This window comes from Trichosurus vulpecula, chromosome 3 (genome assembly GCF_011100635.1).
Source record: "Trichosurus vulpecula isolate mTriVul1 chromosome 3, mTriVul1.pri, whole genome shotgun sequence".
Classification (NCBI taxonomy): domain Eukaryota; kingdom Metazoa; phylum Chordata; class Mammalia; order Diprotodontia; family Phalangeridae; genus Trichosurus; species Trichosurus vulpecula.
This window is the reverse complement of record NC_050575.1, coordinates 214,592,569-214,616,007: the sequence shown is the minus strand read 5'-3', so window position 1 is coordinate 214,616,007 and position 23,439 is coordinate 214,592,569. Positions and strand designations below refer to the sequence as shown.

Here is a 23,439-nt window from a genome sequence, read left to right as displayed (position 1 = left end):
CTCTTTTAATTAAGTCTGTTTTTGCTTTTGCTTTGTCTGAGATGATTGCCACCCCTGCTTTTTTGTTTGTTTTTGCTTCAGCTGAAATACATAAAATTCTGCTCTATTCTTTTATTTTAACTCTGCGTGTGTCTTTGTTTTGAGAGTATCTCTTGTAAACAACATATTGTTGAATTCTGCTAACTGCTTCCATTTTATGAGTGAGCTCATCCCATTCACATTCATAGTTATGATGACCGTGTATTTTCCTCTATCCCGTTTTCTTCTTTTTCTTCCTCTCTCTCTCTCTCTTTATTTTTCCCTCCTAAAAAGTTTATTTTGCTTCTAACTACTGCCTCCCTTAATCCTCTCTCCCTTATATCATTTCCCCTCCCCATTTCCCCTTCTCCTCTTATTTCCCCTATTTGGTAAGTTACATTTCTGTACGTAACTCTGTATGTGTGTACGTGTGTGTATACACAAATATACACACATATTATAGATATACATATACACACATATGTATATATCTTCTTCCCTTTTTGAACCAATTCTGAAGACAGTGAGATTTAAACATTGCCTGCTCCCCCCTCCCCATTCTCTCATTGTCTCCTCCATTGTAAGAGCTCTTGCTTTTGCATGATTCTTTTATGTGAGAAAAATTTCCCCATTCTACCTTTCCTTTAACCTTTCTCCCAGTTCACCCCTCTTTCTCTCCACTTCATTTTTTTGGATATCATTCCAACATAATCAATTCACATCTATGCCCTCTAAACACCTTTTAGTTGCCCTAATAATGATAAAGTTCTTCGGAGTTCATAATTATTTTGCATCATTCTTATTTCTTTTCCAAAATTTTCCTCTACCACTCTTATCTCTCTCTTTAACTCTTCCAGGAATTATGTTGGGTATATGTCCAATTAGCATTTTTCTTTGAGGTTTTGTTTGCAGCTGTTTTCACATTGTTATCATGAATTTATGTCTTGGTCTTCCCTGTAACTGTAGTAGTTTTTATGGTTGAATTCTTTTATTTTGTTGTTGTGGTTTACTCACTTTTCTGCCTATCTCTTATCTTTGAACTTTATGTTAAAGGTGGGCTGTGCTCACCTGTCAGTGGGGAGGCACTGTCCTAAGCTTCAGTTTTTCGTGTTCCTGTTTTCAGGGCTTATTCTGAGGGTCTACAAGTTTTTGGTGCTTCCAAGATGGTATGATCCTGGTAGATGTATGGTCACTGCTCTCGTGGTCTGTGCTCTGATTTTACCCAGGAAGGGCTCTTGGTCCCCTGCAACTGCAAGTGTTAGTGTTCCTCTTTGCTTTGGAACTATGACCAGGGCCCCTTGTGATGGAGTCCTGGGGCTCCTCTCTAACCCGGTACTGAGACTCAGAGCTGCAAAAAGGCAATAGTTGCCAATCAGTGCCAGCTGTATCCAGTGCCAGTAAAGAGTCCCCATAATCTCTTACTGAGCAGTTATCTGACCCCTTCACTACATGCTAAGAGCTCCCAAAGCTGCTGCTGCACTACATGTGTGGGCTCCTAATAGGCTCCTCTCTGGTGTCACAGACTTCTCTTGACTCTTTCTTAAGTTTTCTTAGGCTGGAAAAACGTCTCACCCTGACCTTTTGTTGCTGCTCTAAAATTTGACTCGAAGCATTATTTTAAAGGTTTTGGAGGGGAATGTTGGGAGAGTTTAGTTGGGTGGCTGCCCCTAGTCTGGGCTCCATCCTCAAGGGCTCTTTTTCCTCCCAGTAGGTATTGTGCAAATTGTTCTGGTTTTGCTTCCTTCTCTCTTCATCTATTCATAACATCTTCCCATATTTCATTGCATTCCTCGTATTCATCATTGGCTAACATATCATTTTCCATTATAGTCACATGTCACAGTTTATCCAGTTGATCCCCAAGCAGTGAAGAATCCCCATTTTTTTTTCTAATTTTTAAGGGGCATTTCCTAGACTAAGTCAAACCTAGGACACCATGCCTACATGGGGCACATTGTTCTCCAACACTATTCAGAAAATGGGGAAAGGAGAGCTTGGTTACTCAATAAATCAATATGACCTTGGGCAAATCAGTTGTCCCTTCTGGACCTTGTTTTCCCTGTCAGCCAAATGGAAGAATTGGAATAATTGTTAGCAATTAGAGCTGTCCCCAAGTGGAATGAACTGCCTTTGGAGGAGAAGATAGCACATCATTGGAAGTGTTCAAGCAGAGGGTGGAAGATAGTTTGTCGGATATAGTGGAAGGGATTCATGTTGAGGGGGATTAGGTGGCCTCTGAATTCCTTTCAATTGTAGAACTCTGAGGTTCTACAACTCTGTTGTTTAATGGGAAGAGCACTGGGTTTGGATTCCTAGCATCATCGCTTTACAACAAGGTAAAACTTTAGGTTTTAGTCCATTTCCTTCATTTTACAGACAAAGAAACTGAGACCCAGAAAGGTAAGGTGACTTGATGAAGGTCACACAGCTATTAAGTTTCCAAGGTAGGAAAATTCAAATCCAGGTCCTCCTGACTCTAAATTTGGTGCTGTTTTCACTACATCATATTGCCACCATTGGGACTAAAACAAAACAAAACAAAACAAAACAAAAAAAAAACCAGAACCCTGTGTTCAAAACTTCACTCTGCTACCTGCTAACTGTGTGATCTTGGTCAAGCTACAGTATCTCCAGGTCTTGGTTTTCCTCAACTGTAAAAAAAGAGGGGTAGACTAAGTGGGCTTTACGTTGCCTTAGCTCTAATATCCTGTTATCCTATGAAATGGTGCCCTATGCCCATGATAAGGTTAATTTTCTCTTCCCAGACCACTTCTAGACCCCAAACCCATAGGCTCTCAGGAGATCAGGCGGGGGTAAGAGCTGAAGAATGTTGAGTAATAAATGTCTTAAGTGCCTGGGGCTCTATAGTAAGTGGCCCCATGGAAATGCTAGGCAGATTTGATTTGGTATCTGACTGTTTAGACTATCATCTCCGTGCTAACTTAATTGTTGATGGCAGAATCATGCCTTTTGCTGTCTGGGGGCAGGCTTACCAGTTAAGTACCGGCAGTCCTCAGAGTGGCTGAGAGGGGTTGGCTGACATCTTTGATAGATATCAACCATACTTGATCTCCACTGTCCTTCAGAAGAAGAGAGGGGAGGTGTTTGTTACCAGGACGTGTCTTGAATGCCTGAGTCACATTTTCTTTCTCTTGATCTCCACAAAAGGAAAACACCTCCAGTTTCCCTAAGAGTGGGGAAGTGTCCAAGGCAACAGACTCTCTGACAACCTGAGCAATCCCACCAAGGGGACCTTTTTCCTCTTTTTCATGGAATCAGAAAAACTTAGGTCTCCAAGGGGCTTTTGAGATTATGTATTTCAACTCTCTCATTTTATGGAGAAGAGAACTAAGGCTCAGACAGGTGAACTATCTTATCCAGGGACACTCAGCTATGCTGTTTAAAGCCAAGACAAAATAGAAACTCCACCTTTGTATGAAGCAGTTATCAGAGCCCTGACAAGATATAGGATTATGGATAGGTAAGTGTCTTGTTTTTGCCTTTTGAGCTTGGGTCTATCTTGCCCAAGCTGGAAATGTAGCAGCAATTCACAGGCATGACCTCACTGCTGATGAGTGTAGGTGCTGTGTCCTGATCGCTCCATTTCCAGGCCTTGACCTTTAGCCCATAGGTAAGTTTCTGCCAGGATCCTGGAAGGCTCCAGAGTATGGAGAGTCTATAACTTCCTTGATGAAGAATCATAGGACCACAGAGCTAAGGCTAGAAGGAATCTCAGAGGTAATCAGGGCCACTCATTTTGCACATGAGGAATTGAGGTCTAGAGAGTTTGTGAATTGCTCAAGAGCCTACATGTAGAAAGTAATAGAGTAAGGATTTGAACTCAGGCCCATGCCTCCAAGTTCAACACTCTTTTAGCACAATTTTGTCTCCCAATAGAGGGAAGTTCTGGGAAGCAGCAGTACAACATGGGGGTGGGAGGGTTGGGGATTGGGCACTGATGGGGAGAGGAACACTCAAAGTAAGATGGGGGAGTGATCAAAAGCTAGCTTCACTCACACCAAGGTTACACAGCTAGGACTTCTCGTTCAGTCATTTTCAGTCATATCCAACTCTTTGTGACCCCATATGGAGTTTTCTTGGCAAAGATACTGGAGTAGTTTGCCATTTCCTTCTCCAGCTCATTTTACAGATAAGGAAATGGAGGCAAAAACTTAACTGACTTGCCCAGGCTCACACAGCTAGTAAGTGTCTGAACCCGGATTTGAACTCAGAAAGATGAGTTGTCCTGACTTCAGGCCTGGTGCTCTGTGCACTATGGCACCATCTAGCTGACCCATATCGAGGACTAGCCTATGAATATTATTATCTGATCGCTTTAGTAACAGTTCATCTGTATAGAATGTTCTAAGCAATGGATGGAGATACTATCCATGAAGGAGGAGCAAATAAAATCCCTCTCCTTAAAGAGTTTATAATCTAATGGGGGAGATTAGATAGAAATCAAAGTACTTAAGAAGCACTGGAGTACTTTAAAAGCACCAATTTAGAATAATTAATGGAAGGTCAGGTTGAATTGGCAAAAATTCTGAATTATAGAATCGTTCTATAAAGAAATGCAGTTTTATCACTTTCCAGGATAATAATAACAACAGTAACTCATATTTATACAGTGCTTGAAGGTTTACAAAGTGTTCAAGCTTCTGAATCATGGTGCTGCCAAGGATCTGACCTGGTGTATCTGCTTCAATGAAAGCAAAGAATTCCTTAGAATTAGCTCACTGATGGCTTCATGCATGTACATGCAATAAAATGATTTCAGAAGTGCTGGACAAACATCCCCACTTCCCCACCCCACCTCTCACCAAAGATTTTCACTAAACTTCAGTCTTCCACTCACTTTGAATTTGAGCTGCAAACCCTCTTTTTCAAAGCTCCACCTATGTCTGATTACTCAGATATCAGCAAAATGGCACATTGGGTCAGAGTTATTACTCATCCAACCAAGTGCTCTACCATACGGTAGATTGGCCTCCTCTGTGCTAGCCTTCTACTTCAGGGAGGATGGATGAGGTGCCAGTTTTCTTTAGTTACATTTTTGTCATAGATGAATTCATCTAAATTTTAGCATTGGTTCTGCAGATTGAAAGGACCTTTGAGGTTATCCAATTCAACACCTTCATTTTACAGGTGAGGAAATTGAGGCCCAGAAAGATGAAATAACTCTTCCTAGGTTGTATATGTAGTAAGTAAGAACCACCAGGATTCAAACCCAGGTCCTCTGGCTGCAAATCCAAATTGTTCCACCACGCTGCCTTCTTAGACTCTGCTTATAGTTCTAGTCGTACGTATCGCTTGTTGGAGCCAATTTAGTCTGTCTGTCTGTCTCTTGTGTATTACTTCTCTTCCTGTTCTAAACTTGTCTTCTTTCAAGTTTCAAGGTCACCATCTACCTTTTACAATTATCCCCCTTCCCCGACTCCTGCACTTTATGATTTGGTTAGCATGTGGATTTTTTCCTCCTTTCCATGTCTTGTGAATTTATAAGCTTCAATCATATACCTTTCAGGCCTCATCATTCCTTTAAAAATGCCTATATATTTTTAGTCTGACCCAATATGACTCCCTCCTAATACCCAGTTCCCTACCCCCTTCCCCGGTGCCTTGGTTACTGTATTTGCATTTCTTCAGCTCTTCTCCAGGTCTATTTGATTTCTCTTGAGACCTGATGATAAGAACTATCAATAATGTTCCAAGTATGGATGCACAGGAAGTCTGCTTAAGGACAGGATAATGCTTCTTGTTTTGTTCCTAGTGTATTTCTTGTGGGTTTTTCTTTTGGCTTTTTTAACCAAAGCAGTATGTTGGGCTGATTTTAGGTGAAAGTTTACAATGATTCCCTTCTGGGTAATAACTGAGAACTCAACATCCTTCATTCTATAAGAAGAATTTGAGTTCCTTTTCTTAAATCCTTTATCTTATAGTTTGTCTACAATTAAACTCATCTGGTACCTTTATCACAAAATCTTCCTGCAGGTTTTCCCCATAAGTTTAGTTTATTAGCCAAAATAACTTTGTCGTCCATAAATATGGGTGTTTTATTCTGCTTTTCCTCTTCCTAATTATTAGATAAATATGTGTTGTGTATGTTCAAAATACTTGTTCCAATGCTGAGAACTACGTTAAATCACACTGCAGTACTTCTCCATTGAGCAATGCCCATTTATCCTTACCATTTGTGTCTTGTCTCTTTATGCATGAAACATTCTTCCACAACTCCCCTCCGTCCCCCTCCCCCTCCCTATCCCTTTACCTCCCTCTCTCCTTAGTTGTGAAACCTATTACGGAGTATCAGAGTTGGAAAGATCATCATGGGCCATTTCATCCATATTGTACCATTTCAGAATATCTTCAACCACATTTTAAGCAAATGACATCAGGTCTTTATTTGAAGACCACTAGTGAACAGAAACTCCTCACCTCCCAAGGCTGCCCATTCCACTTTTGGATGGTTCTAATCATTGTTATTTTTGTTTTTGATCTTGAGACTTAGTCTTCCTTTCTCTTCCACATTGAATGCAGTGCAGTGACTACTCATGGGTCTACCCTAGTGCTAATCGGAACAGAAGCTTTCACCTGTTCTCTTTCCTACCTGGGCTGGTTCATCCCTCCTGAGGCAGCCTGGTGGTTGTTAGGTTTCACAAAATTGGTGCCATCCTTAACCCTACTTCAGCTCAGTACTCCTGAATCAAACCATCCACCCCACTCATCCTGCCCTTTAGCAGAGGTTACAAGTGTAGGCTACCACACTTGGCTGCTTGTTTCTTCATCTTTTCTCCCCTAGTTCTTCCTCTTCTGCTTCTCCCTCTCCTCCTTCTTTCAGATTTAATTGTTATGAATTTTTTCCTTCTATCAAGCACATGTCTGCCACTCTCAGAATTTTACTCATTTCTGAGTCCTGCCCTCTGGGTCTAAGCAGAACAGAAGCAAAATTGTAAAGGTCACCTTGTCTAATCTCCCAACAGATGCAGGAATTCCCATTACAGCATCCCTGACAGTATCAGTCAGTTTCTGAATTCTCCTAGTGACAGGTAACTCATCACCTTCCAAAGGAGCCCTTTTTATTGTTGGAGCAGTTATAGTTGTTGGAAAGAAATATGTATGACTGTTACTTCAATCTGTAGTCCTCTAGTCTTGCACGCCACTTGCATGCCACATGCACAAGCGGGCACTCACACACACACACACACACACAGAAAACCTTCTCTCTCCTATACATTATAACTCTTAGGGTATATAAGGAGAGACATTTCATTAGCCACATTCCTATTTATTTGACATTTAAATGTGGAAAGTGCTTTACATATACTTTCACTTTTGAATCTTGTAACCTTGTGAAATTAAGAATTCAGGTATTATTGCCCTCATTTTACATTTTAGAAAATGGAGTCACATAGAGAGGCTAAGCGACTTACCCTCAGAAAAGCAAGTCAGAAAAATCAGAAAGCTGATTAAATCAAATGTCGGAGGCTGGATTTTAACCTAGATATCTCCTGATTTCAAGCCCAATCATTCAATTGATGAGTTTTTGTCAAGTGTTTGTGTGCCAAGAACTCTAGTAGGCTGTGGGAATACAAATATAAAAACTGAATAGTCCCTGCCTTCAAGGAGTTTTTATACTATCTGCAGAAATAACTCCCAGAGTTGTAAAGTAAATACAAATAAGGTTATATAATTACCATGGAGGATAAGGAAGAACCTCATGAAGATGTAGTGTTTGAGTGGAACTTTGAAGGGTGCTAGAGACTTTAGGCGGGGAAGGAGAGCATACCAAACACAGGTCAGTCTGTGTCATGGAGGTGGGAGATGGAATATTGCCTGTGAGGAACAGCACCCAGGCAAGTCTGGCTGGAATGTAGAGTTTGTAAAGGTCAGTAATATGTGATAACCTTGGAAAGGTCAGCTGGAGCCAGGTTTTAAAGGGCTTTATATGATAAACAGAAGACTTTCCCAGTCTATACACCAAGTCATGCTGCCTCTCCACTAGATTAGTTAGCTATGATTTTCCTTTGAAGGAACTATATTGTCTTTCCTCCAGTCAATGTTTGCTTAATTACCCCATATTCCAAAGCAATGGGATTTGTGGTATTAGCAAAAGAGACCAAAAAAAGTGTTCTCTAAACTCCTTTCTAGCTCTAATATTCTTTGATTCCATTAAACACAACCATCTACAAAATAAACAAGGGAATAACTCAGGAGTTGGGAAGACTGGACAGAAGAGAGCTTGAGGTCATAGTCTTACCAAGAAAAAAAATGAGCTGGAATCCATTCCTTTCTTTAAAGAATAAAACAAGATGTAGGAATTCCTGAAGCCACTTATTTTAGTGAGGCATGTATATTCTTGTCAAAGATTGTGATCTATGCTAATTATTTTAGGGAGCTCTTCATTAATTTTCCTCAGAGTTCAAGAGTATAATTTTGGAGTACTGACCAATTAAGCAAAGGTTATATATGGCCCCATTAATTAACATTTTCTTAGTCAATTTCCATATTAGCAAAGATTTGAAGCACATATCTCTTGGTGAGTGGAAGAAAGGAATAATTTTCTCTGTGCTTCTCTCAAGGGATAAACATTTCATTGCATAACCTGATGTGAAGTTTAGTTTTGGATTTTTCCATTTATGAATTATCTCTTTTCATGTTTGCACATTTAATTTGGTTATCAGAATCAAAAGCACTTATTAAGGAGTGGCTGACTTGTCGTGTGTGTGCTGAGCAAATACTTCCAGTGTCCTGCACATAATAGGCTATTAGGAACTATTTATTAAACTGAACACCAAAGGTGATACAGGTGATGTCTTTGAGCACCTGTAGTACAGGTGGGGTAGTGTCACGAGTAGCCACCAGGAGGTATCTGAGAACTGGATAGGAATTGGTCAGCCAGAAGAAGAGTTGGGGGTGGGGAGAGCTGGAAAAGAAATACAATACTTGTCTCCCAATATATGAAGGACTTGGCTTTCCCAAAGACCATGTAGACCATGTATTATTTGGAATAGAGGGTTAGACATGTTCTACTTGTTCCTAGAGGGCAGAATTAGAAGCCAAGTTATAGAAACTGCAGAGGCAAATTTATGCTCAATGTAAAGAAAAACTGCTTAAGTAGCAGAGCTGTCCAGAGTGCAGTGGGTTGCCTCCGGAAGTTATTAATGGGTGGTTCTTACTGGCAGTCTTTAAATAAAGGCTGGATGACCACTTGACAAGGATGTTGTGGAGAGGATACCCAATCAGGCATGGCGGGCTGGATTAGATGGTCTCTACAGACTATTCCAGCTCTGAGAACCTGTGATTCTAGTTAGATGAGTTACATGTGCCTTCTAAAGGAGTGAAGAATGTCCAAACAATGGATGCGCTGAGGAAAGATTGAGGTACTAGGATGGAGGGTAGTCCAGGGCTGAAATCCAGAAGCAAAAAAGTGGTCAATGCCCAGTAGGTGAGAGCCAGCCAGAAGCAGGGTGGTTGAGGTGTCTCTATGTTTGAGATGGTCAAGAATATTTGAGAATGACTCAGGGAACCCAAGATCTGTTAGGAGTCTTGAGGGGAGGGGAAAGAATATATCTCAACCTGAATTTGTATGAGAAAGAGTTATGATCTCATATCAAGGACAAAAGGACAAATGGAAGATTGTTTGAGCAAAAGTGGGTCTGACTCTATCTCATTTTGGAGATAACAGGGATGGCCAGGGATTTTTAATTTTTTTCTTATCTAACAAAAGCCACAACTTTATTAATTGATAGAAACACTGCAAATTTCAAATCAGATTGTATTTAATCTCCAAGATACTGGGAAAACATCCTAATTTCCAGATAGTTACCTCATTACTTCCATAGCAGGATTTATGGCATTGTTACTGTTGTTCTTCAGGGCTCAGACAGCCTTTACTATGGCCATGTTTGGTTGGTCTGTGACCAGCTCTATGTCCTTGACTACTATGTTTGTTTCGTCAGTCTCTTCCTCTTTACTTTCTTCTTGGACAGTGGGAGTTTACATGTATTCCCTTGCATTTGGGATTGCTTCCTTCTGAACTTGAAATTTTCAATGGCAGCTAGCTGCGCCTCCTGAGAGAGATACTAAGGTTTGGCTTCCCCAAACACCATGTAGGGATCTGAAGCTGGAGCCTGCAGACATCTGGCTTTTTGATGACAAAAAGGAAGTTCTTAGGTTTCCAGATGGTAACTCTAGTAAGTCCTGCTTTGCGTCTGAGGTCCAGCTTCGAAACAGCCCTTTGTGCTTTCTTTTCTTTGAATCTCTGCTTTGCTTTACTCACTGGTTACTTAGCAAATCTCAGCTGTTGCCACCAGTTTTCTCTGCAGTCTTGTTCCTCAAGGTCAAGTACTGATTTGTCACTGTCAGATTTTGTTTGGGACCCAGTTTCAGCCTGGGGTTGGAACAATTCTGGCCCTCTGGCTGGGACAGATGGTTTCTGTCATTTCCCTGGACATTTAGTGAGGAGAAACAAAAATCAAAAATGGTCTGAGAAAGAGGCCTGGATGGTGGCCAGGGTTTTAACTAGCTCTTTTACCCAGAGTGTTGCATGTGCAGCCTTACCCATGGGTTTAACACTCTACAGAGTGAGTAGAAGCAGGGAGAGGATTCTGAGGGCTGCCAGAATTCCAAGAGCTGTTTGTATCTTTATTAATAAACAAGCATTTATTAAGTACTTACCACGTGCCAGTCAGTATGCTAAGGGCAATCATTAAACCATGCCACCTGGTCTTGGAACTTCTCATTCTTCTTCACTAGGACTCAGATCCTGCCCTTGGGACCCTGACCTTTGATTTTTTTTGCTTTTATCTTCTCTTCCCTAGTTCTATGCCTGTCACAGCACTTCTTAACCAACTCCAGCATTCTGGCCTCCCCCTTTAGAATAGTAGCCCCTTGAGGGCAAAAATTATTTCGCTTTTGTCTTTTGTGTCCCATTGCCAAGCACGGAGCAGAGACATTAAATAAATGCTTATTGATTAATTGATTGGAGGATGCTGGCCAATAGCAGGTGGCAACAGTGATAGCATCTACTGCATATGTCTTTGGTGCTGCTGGTACTGCTGTCTCTGGTCAGCATTTTCCTGGAAGTAGTCAGAGTGGTTTGGGTTCATGTTGGGCAGAAAGTCATCCTCCTGGCCTGTCTCTGACACATACCCTAGTCTTCCTGCTTGTTGCCATCTGGATCAAAGTTTGCAATGCTGGGGAAATTAGATGGTCAATGTTATATGTTGTTCATAATACCCAATGGAGCATTGAGAGAGCCTGTGCCATCCATGAATCTCCAGTCCCTTCTTTCTCTCCTTATGACAATAAAATACTCAGCACTGGATAACCAAATCTAGGTATCTGAGAGTCGTCTCTGTGGATGCTGAATGAGATATCTGTGGGAGTCACTGTCTTTTACCACAGACACTCAGAATTCCTTGAGGACTGGTACTGTTGTTGAGTCATTTAAGTCACATCTGACTCTTTGTGACATCATTTGGGGTTTTCTTGGCCAAGATATTAGAGTGGTTTGCCATTTCCTTCTCTAGTTCATTTTACAGATGAGGAAACTGAGACAGACTGGGTTAAGTGACTTGCCCAGGGTCACCAAGCTACTCAGTATCTGAAGCCAGATTTGAACTCAGGAAGATGAGGCTTCCTAACTCCGGTGCTGGCACTATCCACTGCAACACCTAGCTGTCCCTCTACTTCCATACATCCTCTACAAAGCTGCCAAAGTACTTTTCCTGAAGCACAGGGATGGCAGTGTCACTGCCCTACCCAAGCTCCATTGTGCCTCCTTAATATTAAAAGAAAAAAATAAAAATGCCTCTGCTTGTATTCAAACAGACTATTCTTGGTCCTCCCAGATTAGTGCATCTCTTTCTCCCCCAGGTAACTGTGTGTCTATTATGTGAATATCTACATATGTTCATGATATTTTCCTTGTTACAATGTCAGCTCCTTAAAGACAGGGCCTGTTCAGTTTTGTCTTTCTGTTTCCAGCACTTACCACAATGCCTGACACATTGTAGGTGCATAATAAATATTTGATTGATTCAGACCATAGAAGACCAAGTTAGGCCTGCAGGAAACTAGCCCAAAGAGTCTGGATCAGAATGCTTGTCCAGATGAGCAGGAGCTGAGGTAAAAAACAAACCAGAGTAGAAGGCTGGTCCACAGATAGTTCATGCAGATTGGTGAAAGTCATCAGCATTTCTATTCTGGTACAGGCAAGCCCAAGATGGGGTTGTGAACTGGGAACCAATTGGTTATATGTTATAAGATGGGCAGGTCTGTGGTCTGTAGGCTGTGGTCACAACTGGGGAACTTTAAAGAGGTAGTTGAGGTTAGTAGGAGACAAGTTGACCCCAAAGACAAGAAGGAGGTTTGTCCACAGAGGCATAGATTGAAATGATGCAGACGTGCCTTTCAAAGGAGTGGTTTTGGATTTCTCTTAATTTATCCATACCATGGTAGTTTGTCCCTTTCCTAAAGAGTCCTCATATGTTAGGAAGTGGCAAGAAAGGCCAGGGTTTTCTGGGACTTCATCTCTAACCCAGGAGTCATCCAAATCTGCCTGATAAAGTAGTATGATGTCCTTAGGTTTGTGGGAAGGTTCTACTGGGGCCATAAACCTGGGATCAAGGAAGACCTAGGTTCAAGTCCTGTTTCAGATACAGAGTGACTGGGGGACCCTGGGCAAATTGCATAACCTCTCAGTGCTCGAAGCCACTCTCTACCATTAGAAGTTGTCTATTCCAATTCCCTTCTCAATGGAGGTGGACCAGGACCTTCCACATACCCCTACCTGACCCCTCGCCAGACAGATATGGGGCTAAAACTACTTGGATAAGTAGGGAATTAGCAGCTACCATCATTCCTATAATTTGTTGGAGTATTGGACCTTACCTTCTACCCTTCCACTGTGCTCACCAAGCCTCACCATCTGCCCATTGTGTGTCATCACTGACCAACAGTCCTGGTTGGAATCCCTGCAATGAGTTATTTGTCCAGGGCCTTGGCAAGATGATATTCTAGAAAAGCCTAAGAAATTCAAGCAAAAAGAATGTTTAAATGCTTTCAAGGTACGAGGCACTGTACTAGGTACTGGAAACACAAAAATAAAAACAACCTTCTCTTTTTCACCTGCTCCTCCAAAGCAAAAAGCCTTTAGGGACCTTACATTTTACTGAGGGGCTGAAACACACTGAGGAATCAATACAAAGTTATTTTTGGAAGAATAAGCTGAATACTGGTGGGATGAAAATCGACAAAGGCTTTACAGAGAGGCAGCAGTTGAACCAAGCCTTGAAGGACGCTAGAGGGAGAGGTGAAGAGATTGAATGTTCCAGGCATGAGGGATGGCCATGAAGTCATGGAGATGGAGGATAGAATGCTGGGTTCTGAGAACAGCTAGCAGTCAAATTTGGTTGGAAAACAGAGTATATGGGTTGGGGGGGGGGAGAAATGTGAAGATTGATTCACTTCTATTCAATGAGTATTTATTAAGTACCTACTATATGCCAGGCACTGTACTAAGCACAAGGGATCTAAAAACTAACCCAAAGTCACAAGATAGTCCCTACCCTCAAGGCACTCATATTCTGGAGAAGATACCATAAGTCCAAAAAGTTGAGTTTTCCTATGTGGTGGCTGTTGGATATATGGAAAACCAATAATTAACTTGTAGTAAACTGATGCTCAGGAATGGGAGGCCCAGATGCAATCTTATGCTTAGCACAGTGCCTGGGACAGAGTAGGTATTTAATAAGTGTCTTCTGATTTCATTGCCATGTTAAGAGCTGTTATGTAGAAGGGGGAAGCAATCTCATTCTGTTTGGTTCCAAGAGGCAGATCTAACATCAAGAGGTAGAAGATAAGCAGGTTTTTTGTTCCATATAAAGAAGAATTTTCTAGCAGTTAGAGTTGAACAACAACAAAATGAGTTCCCTTCTGAAGTAGTGAGCTCTCTGTCACAGGAAGTATTTAGGCAGAAACTGGATGACCACCTGTCAGGATTGTTATAAAAAGGATTCCTACACTGGGGAAAAGATGGAATCAGATGATCTAAGTTCTATACATCTGTATTCTTTAATCTTCTCTCTGGAGTATCTTCAGACAAGTAGGTATTGCCTTTTTACAAAAAGAAATAATTGCATCTGTGCTTTTATTTGTATAGGGAACTCCTAGTGAAGAATTTTCTTTACCAGTCCAAGATGAAAGAACAGCAACAAAAAAGCCTTTATTAAGCACTTACTATATGCTAAGCATTACACTAAGTATTGGGGATAAAAATTAAAAGTAAAGTCAGCATTAGCTCTTAAGAAGCTCATAGTCTAATTGGAAGAGATCTCAAGGTCCAAGAGCCTGGAGAGGTCTACATCAGGCAGAAGGTAAAGCCCAGTGGCCCTCCATCATATAGGAAGCATAGTTGGTAACTTCCCTGCTTATTTAAGTAATGCGAGCACAATGCCCTTTTGGCAAGGTGGAGGGGCTTGGCCTGCCACCGTTGGACAAGGGAGAGTGGGCTAGACAGCTGGAGTGGGTTGACAACTTCCCTGCAACTTATAGTATTAGAAAATTGACTGAAATACATGGTCACAACCTGTACGTGCCAGGAGGGACTTGAACCCAAAACTTCCTGACTTCGAAGCTCTATTTGTTACACTATGTTGTTTCTCAGACATTACTTTACACTGGTAAATTTGCCAAATCCTTTCAACACCCCACTTCACCTCTCCAAATGGTAAATATCTGATTTCCTCTTTGATATCATAGGACTTAGAGGTTGGAGGAATCTTAGAATTAAAAAAAAATTTATCTTGTGATTTTATGATGAGGGAATTGAAACTTACGGGGGTTAAATGATTTACCAGAAGTCATCCAGGTAGTAACCAGTAGACCAAGAATTTGAATCTGTATCCTTCAGTTCAAAATCCTACATTTTTTCTCCTTTGCTGACACTTGGTCACAACAAAGTTAAAAAAAAATCCAGCAGGATAGCACCAAACTGGTCACAGTTGCAGAGACCCTCTGAGCTAGGTCAAGGGTCAAAGGTAAAGGTCCGCCAGTCAGAAACCATTCCATGAAAGTCCAGCGATCGTTGATTCTGGGCATCTAAAACCCAGACTTACTAGCTTTAGGGCCTGAAACTTCGTTGGCTACCCAAGGAGATCAACAAATACCTCAGGAACCCTGAAGTGCTAGGAAACCAGAAGAAGATTTCAATTAAAAGCAGCTTGCCGATCAGGTACATGCTTAATGCTATAATTACCCAGTGGTGACAGCTCCATGAAGCACAGGCGAGCGGGAAGTACTGACCAAGCAATTTTATAAAGGTTGGTCTAATGCTCTTCATTTTTCACTGAAGTCCAAATTGAGTTTACGCTTTCAGGGAATAATGAAAAAGATAGAGAGTTGAACATGACAATCTAATTCCCAGGTCCCCAGATTGAAAAAGTAATGTTTCCTCTGAAACTAGAGTGGCCCCAAAGAGATGAGCTCATTGCAGAAGTAGCTGGGATTACCTTTTTTTGATAGAAGCCATGTAAACAAACATGGCAGCTTTGTCCGCTTTACAGTTAAGAGGAAAAACAGTCTCTTTGAATTTTGAGTAAAGAAGGCATCAAGGGCCAACAGAAGCTCATGAGCCAAGGTATGTGGGCAGTAACACCAGCTCCTCTCCTGCTTTCTGACTCTCTAGACTTTTCCACTATCCCTCAGTTGTCTTACCTTGGAAATTATTTCTACTCTTGTGGCCTTCTCGCCCTGAAGGTTCTTTCCACCCCATGGCTCCCTTCTCCTATTGGTGAGTTCCTCCTGGAACCTCCATTTTGAGGAAGGCCAAAGGCTTGCCATCCTTCATCCCCTCCTGGCTCTGATTATGACTGTCCAGACTATGTCCTCATGTGGGCACCCGCCTTCTCCCCTGCCCCATTTTTCAGCTTTTTAAAACTGTGTTTTCCCACTAGAATGTAAGCTCCTTGAGGGGAAGGACTGTGATTTTTTTTTGCTTGTATTTATATCCCTTGCACTTAGCAAAATACCTAATACATAGTAATCATTAATAAATGTTAGTTGCCTTGGTTTGACTTATAAAGCAAATGAGTCAATGAGTTTGACTGAAGAAGTGAGAGACTGTGGAGGAAACAATGGATAGACCACTTCCTCTGGTGGAGTAGTGGGAGAAGACTTCGGTCTGATGATTGTTCAGTGTACTTTGGACCTCCTTGCTGGACACACTTTACATTTGCTGGCTCATCTGGCCTCTGACCCATCTTACTTTGACCTTCACACTCATTGCTAAGTCCTACTTAAGGAATCAAGAAATCAAGGATTTTGACTCTCTGTAGTAAAGGACAGTATGACTCCCACAGATTCCACCCTCAGCATCACTGAGACCCCTCTCAGTGGTACAGACTTGTTTATTTACTGCTAAGTGCTTTAGAGTCACAGGGAGAGAAAGTAGGGGCTGGAGTCTTATGGATGGTGAAGGCTCACTTGAGTAGGTTAGTACTTAGTTCTTTCACTGAATAATTGTGCAGCCTTGGGCAAATTACAACCATTCTGTGCTTCAGTTTCTTCATATGCAAAATGGAGATGATAGAAATGGGACCACCTTTTTTCCTCACTAGAGTTATCTTGGTTGTTTTGATTTTTGTCTGGAACTCTGATGTTGTTGGTACTGTAGGGACTTCTCAATGAAGACCCTGTTGGTGACCCTTCTGATGCCAAAGACAGGTAGACAACTGGCATTTATACTACTGTTGATAGCTTTAGGGAGTTGCTTGGGACATCAGGAAGTAGAGGCAGGATGGAAACTGAGATGGTTGTTCTTGACTCCAGGACTGCCTCCCCATTTATTATGCTAAGCTATTACTCATGGAGTTGGTGTTAGTATCAAATGATTGCATTTTCCCAGTAAAAAATCACACAGTTATGAAATGAATCTTTATAATGCAAAGGTCCGATGTTACTTTCCCACTCAAAAGCCTTTACTGGCTCCCAGCTGCAGCCTGGCATTTAAGGCTCTCCACCATCTAATTCCAGCCTTTTATCATAGTGTCCTCCTTCTTATATTGTACACTGTGCTGTCAAACTGTGTTATTAGCTGTTTCCTGTTCTCTCCTGCATTGTACTGCCTATGTGCCTTAGTGTGGGCCATCCCCCTTTCCTAGAATGTACTCCTTAAACGTTTCCACCTTTGGAAATCCTTTTCTCCCTTTAAGGTCCAGTTTAGATACCACTTCTTCCAGGAAGCTTTCCTTGTCCCCTACCTACTCTCACCCCTACACCTTAGGTTGGAAAATCTCTCCCTTTAAAAATTTTCTGCCTCCTCTAGGACCAAGAAGAAAAAAAAACTAATCCCTCTTCCATATGACATCTCTTCAGATACTTGAAGATAGCTATCCCACATGCCCAAGCCTTCTCTTCTCCAACCTAAATATCCCTACTTCCTTCAACCAGTCCTCCTATGACATGACTAAGAGGCTCTTCACAATCCTAAATGTCCTCCAGCTTCTCAATGTCCTTCCTAAAATAAGCCCAGAATTGACCATAGAATCCTAACCAGGGTAAGAGGGCTGGAGGCCTATCGCCTTCCTATTCCTGGAAGCTCTAGCCTTTTAATACAGTCTAATATTGCATTAGTTTTCTACTGGAAGCTTTGGAGGATCAGTAAGATGGGAATAAGTGCAAAAGCTGCATGCAGATGGAGATCCCAGAAGGAACAAAGGTACAGAGACCTTTGGGGAGAAGAAATTTTTGATGGGACAATCCAACGTCCTTCCACTGCCCCAACTGATCAGCGGCTCTCATGTTCCTGTGGGGTTTTCCCATTTGGATTTTCAATTCTGATGCTTTCAGATCATGAGATAAATTTGTCCATAAGCTTGTTTGTTTTGATCCCTATACTTTTTTCCAGACTTTGTATCCTTAACACTTAGCAAGGTGCTTGGCACAGAACATTTGTTGACTGACTGACTTAGAGACTGTTAGAAGGATCAGAGAAAATATTCCTGGAAAGATTGTTTAGTCAGAGAACAAGTCAAGCCAAGTCTAGAAGTATTTATTAATTTAGGTTGTGATTTAATCCGTTCTTCAGAGCCACTAGTTTCTACTTCTGGAACGATTGGGCTAGACCTCATTGCCTCAGGTTAGCCATCGCCAGCAAGGCTAGATGTCCTCTGCAAAAGTTGTTGTGTATACCCTAAGAAGCTTGGTGTAGGAGAACAGATCCCATTTACAAGGCCATTTTATGGTTATACATGGTCCTGCTCATGTTTACTCCACTCTCTCCAGAGCTTGAAAGGCTTTGTGTTTTTTAAAGGTTTTCAGAGATGTGGCCAGTCTTTGTAGCCAATGAAATCCTCCTTCCAATTGAAGCAGAGAACTCCTTCCCACTTTTAAAAGGGATGCTCGGGTTTAAAAATGTCTTTGTATTTTATTAGCCTATAAATACCTGCCACGTGCTTTCTGTGATTTTGTGTGTGTGTGTGTGTGTGTGTGTGTGTGTGTGTGTGTGTGTGAGAGAGAGAGAGAGAGAGAGAGAGAGAGAGAGAGAAATTCCACTCTGTCCCCAACATATTTTATCTCCCTTGACCCTTAACTCCATAAATCACATAGTGCAAGATTTACCCCCATTTTACAGATGAGGAAACGATGACCCAGAGATGTTAAGTGAATGCCATGGACCTTGTTCCAAGAAGGGATTTTGGAAATGGGTTTTAACTTGTGCACTGTTTCCAGCTAGTTGTTAGTAAATTGAGAACCTAATCCTAGCCCCCATCTATGATTCACAGTGCAGCCTAAAATTGTACCGTTTTCCACCGGGCTCCGCTTTCCTTATTAGCTACAATGAGCCTGAGTTTTTGAGGGACTAGCAAAACCCTGGACGGAAGCCAAAGACATTGTTATCCGCAAACCTGTGAATGGCTTATGGTGTTATTTAGTGTCGATTTATTGTGTTCATTACATTGATAAATGAGGAAAGTGCTTTTTTCTCCCTCTTAAATAAATCACTGACCGTTTCAGTTTTTATTTAAGAAGCCGCTGGCCCGAACTTGTTAAATATAAACACACCTCAATCAATACGTAATAGCTCATATTTATATATTGCTCTAAGGGTTACAAAGGGCTTTCCTCAGAACGCTTCAAGGTAAGGAACGTAAGCATGATTATACTCATTTTAAAGAGAAGCCAAACTGAGGCTCAGCTGATGGCAAACGTTATATCTGGTATTTTAATTTTGCCAATTACCCTTGTTCTTTCTTTTGAGCCTCAAAAACAGCCTCATGATGTTGGGGTTAGGGATATTGTTGTTCCCTCTTCACGGATGAAGAAACTGAGACTCAGAAGTGTGTGACTTGTCTAGTCACAGTTAGTGAGTTGTGAGATAACTGAAGCGAGGTCTATTTCTTCTAAAACAAATGCTCTTGGGGATAGAATACTGGGTGCAAATCCCATCTTTTACACTTAGTGGCTGTGTAATCTTGAGTTAGCTGCTTAATCTCTTTGAGCCTCAGTTCTCTCATTTGTAAAATGAGACGATAACACCCAAGTCACAGGATTGCTGTGGAGCTCAGAAGAGACAGTGTGTGTAAAGTGTTTTGTAAGTTTTAAGTCCTATGTAAATTCCCTTCCGCCATGCTGCAGTCCATCAGATAGCACTTTCAAAGCTTCTCTCTCCCAATGGTAGCATGGCATTAACCCTCATGTCCATCAGCCCCTGCCACATATTGACTGTGCCTCTTTTCCCTGCCTCCACTGCCAATCTGCAGTACACATGTTCAGGTACCCCCATGACTACTTTTGACAATGGCTGATTTTCCTTTAAGGATAGAGAGTAGGAACTGGACCCGTGATTTCATGAATGCAGGGAGATCCTAGTCAGTACCTGCCTCTTACAATTGAAAGTCTGCTGCTTTTTCAATACCTCTAGTCTAACAAAGTTCCCCAGAACACTGAGAAGTTAAATGATTTTCCCAAAGTCTCACAACCAGTTAGAGGCGAGACTTGAAAAGGCCTTCCTGACCAGCTCTGAGACCAATTCTGCATCCACTATGCCATGCTTCCTCTCAACTCTAGCATCAGATTTTACAGTATTATCATCCCCATTTCACAGATGGGGACGCTAAGGCCAATAGAGACGAAGTGGCTTGACCACGATCACAGGACTAGTAAGTGACAGTGTCAGGATTTGAACCCAGATCATCTGACTCTAGGAGCTGGGTTTCCCCTGCTCTTGTACAGGTACAATAATAGTTCCTAATAGAAGTAGATGTGCCATTTACGAGATGAGTTAAGGGCACAGGTTCCATGTATCTTACTGAATGCCAGGAGAGAGAGATCAATCCTGGGAGACGGGGAGGGGCCAACGTTATTGGACAAGTTATTCCTGTAGGAAGCCTTGCCCTTGACTAGTAGAGGAGCATCTTGTTTGGAATAAATGAGTTTTCATGGGTGGGTATTTTTGGAAACCGAGAAAATGGAAGTTGGTTTTACAGCCAAGTTTGTCCTTTTTGTATCTGGCAAACACTGATGCCTTTGCTGCCTTTTGTGTTTCAGATGGAGCTGAAATGAAGCAAGGCTGGCTTGGGTTTGTTTACTTTCTTGTTTGCTCAGTAGCTGCTACCAGGGATTTCATTAAGCTTCAGCACCAGAAACTGCTTGCTGTAGTCCAGTAGGGACAAGAGAGGGAGCCCAAGAGCCCACCTCATCTACCTTGTCATGGTCCCCTTTCTTAATGACATTGATGTTAAAAGCAGAGGCTTTTAGAGCTGGAAGGGATCTGAGAGTGGGTCATGTAGTCCAGGCTCCTTCTTTCCCTTCATTTTGTAGAATAAGAAACAAAAATCCACAAAGCTTGTGACTTATGGAAGGCGATGCTGGGAGAACCTAAATTTGAACCTGACTCCAAAGCCAGTGCTCTTTCTACTATATCATGTTGTGACTGCATCTCTAGTATATTTAACAATGTCCATTTAGTGTTATCTAGGTTTTCATCTAATGTCTCCCTCCATTAGGCTATCAAATATAAAGGGGCAGGTACCCTGTCTTATCCAGACTTGGTATCTCCCCTAGAGCCTGATAGGTGGTTAATAGATGCTATTTGGGTAGCAGTTACTGTTTAATCAGAAATTTTCATCTGCTAATGAAAGCAGCTGAGAGAACGGCCCTTTCAAATAATAAACTAACATGTACAGAACAATCCTGAGGGCTTGTGGTATAGACTTCATGGAAGAGGCATTATTTACTAAGAGACTGGACATCAAAGTTCTTCTTTCCCGTTCTTACATCTTACCCTCTTGACATTTTCAAGATATCCTTTTTGTCAGGGGAAACTGAAACGAAGATGAAATGATTGGACCGGAATTGTGCAGCGAGCTGAGGGCAAGCTGGCATCAGAGTCTCAATACCCCTCTTCCTAGCTTGGTCCTGATCCTTCTAGATCACACTGGTGATGACACTACTTTGCAAAGATTTATTTTTCTTTCTTCCTTTTTAAAGATTAATTCAATTGAACAGGGAAAGAAATCTTTGCAGCTGGTGGTTTTGTGAAGGACAAAGCAGGTATTTATTCTCAGAGCTGAAAGAAGTGATTGAAAATAAAGCTGTCTTGGAAGTGTTTACAGCAGAAAGTGGGCACCAAAACAGCCATTTCTACACTGAATACAAAGAAGGAGAGGCTCTGCAAACTCTTTGTTTAGAAAGTTTGAAACAAAGTGAGTGGTAAAGTTCTCAGAAGTACGTGCCTCTGTGCCCATCCATCAAGATCAAGAAATAAAGACAGGTGGCCAGACTAGAATAGGAAACCTTGAGAGAGAACTGACAAATTATGGCACTGCCTTAATGGAAACCTTGAATTTTTACCCATAAGCTGACCATTCCCTTGCTTACTGCAAGCCTGGAGCACTGGCTGAGAGTGGAGATAGGGTCTGGAAGGGATCAGAACTTAGCAGCTGGTAGCTTGGAGGCCTGGAACTGTGAGATGCACAAATTTAGAGATATATCCACTCCAAATGTTCATATGGACTATTTGTGTCCAACCTGTGGTAGAGCCTTCTGAGTTTGTCGTAGTCTGATCAACCAAAGTTAGACATACTGTGCCTTGACCCCAACGTAGTGGTGTTATTTTGGTCCTCTTCAAAAGAAAGACTACAACCGATCCTCCAGCTTATAGGCCAGTGTGATACACAAGTTACAAGGCAAAGTATATTTGTGTCCAAAGTCAAGGACAGTGGCCTTCAGGTGCTTTTATCATTCTTTCTTTCCTAATGCCTTATTACACCTAGCCCAATTCTTCATCCTTATTGTAACCTCCATTCCCTCCAGCCCTTAGATTTTTCCCAAGACTACACTTCCTTTCCCATGTGGGATAATGTTTTACCTTGGATCATAGTGAAGTTTTGTTGTCATTCTTGTTAAATAGGTGTTAAATAATATTTAGGTACCAAATACAGTATAGAGTTGAGGACTCATTTATTTTAGTGAATTCAAGTCCATTCAATTAAACATTGAAGTATATGCTGGGATCATAGAGCTGGAAGGCTTTTATTATTGTATAGGACCTCATCTCCCAGGTGAAGAAACAGGCCCACAGAGTTTGAGACCTGCCCGCCATTGTGCTGGTAGTAAATGGCAGAGCCAGAATTGGTCCTTGGGTGGCTTGGCTATGAGATCTTTCCATGGCACCATTTTTTAGATGTAGAGAGGACTGGATGAGGTACTTGCAATGAGATGTGCAAAAACGAATTATCAGTCATTCAGTCAGCAAGCATTTATTAAGCACTGACTGTGTGCCAGACATTGCTCAGCCCTAGACATACAAAGAAAGGCAAAAACAGTTTCTGCTTTCAAGTAGTTCACATTCTAATGGAGAGACAACAGACGAATAACTAGAAACATACAAGATATATACAGAGCAAATGGGAGGTAATGTCATAGGGGAGAGACATTAGCAACTTGGCAGGGGTACCAGAAAAATACCTCCTGAAGAAGGTAGAATTTGAGCTGAGTGTTGAAAGAAATCAGGGAACTTAAGTGGTCACGGATGAGAAGAGACAGAGAGCATCCCAGGCATGGAGCATAGCCAGTGTGAAGGTCTGTGTAACTTGTTGATGGAGGGCATGCAATAGAATAAAGTTTAAGAAGACTTGAAATGTAGGAAGGAGCCAGGTTATGAAGAGTTTTAAACACCAAATAGAGTGCTTTATATTTGATAACATAAAGGTAACAGGAACCACTGAAGTTTGAGTAAAATGGGAAGATTTATACTTTCTTAGGGAAAAAAAATCACTTTGGCACCTGAGAGGATGATTGGAATGAACAGAGACTTGAGGTAGGGAGATGAGTTAGAAGGTTATTTCAACAGCCTAGACAGGAGGTGATAAGGGTTTGAACTAGGGCTTAGTTTGGCTGTGAGTAGAGAGAAGG

At 41.6% G+C, this 23,439-nt stretch overlaps 1 protein-coding gene and 1 pseudogene across 1 annotated transcript in view; one reads left to right on the top strand and one right to left on the bottom strand.

The window, feature by feature from the left end:
* The window catches only part of ALK (ALK receptor tyrosine kinase), a 1,045,272-nt gene that overhangs the window by 91,999 nt on the left and 929,834 nt on the right, over window positions 1-23,439 (top strand). The gene's annotated exons all lie outside the window — the stretch shown is intronic.
* Window positions 9,844-23,439, bottom strand: part of LOC118841221 — a 102,783-nt pseudogene continuing 89,187 nt past the window's right edge.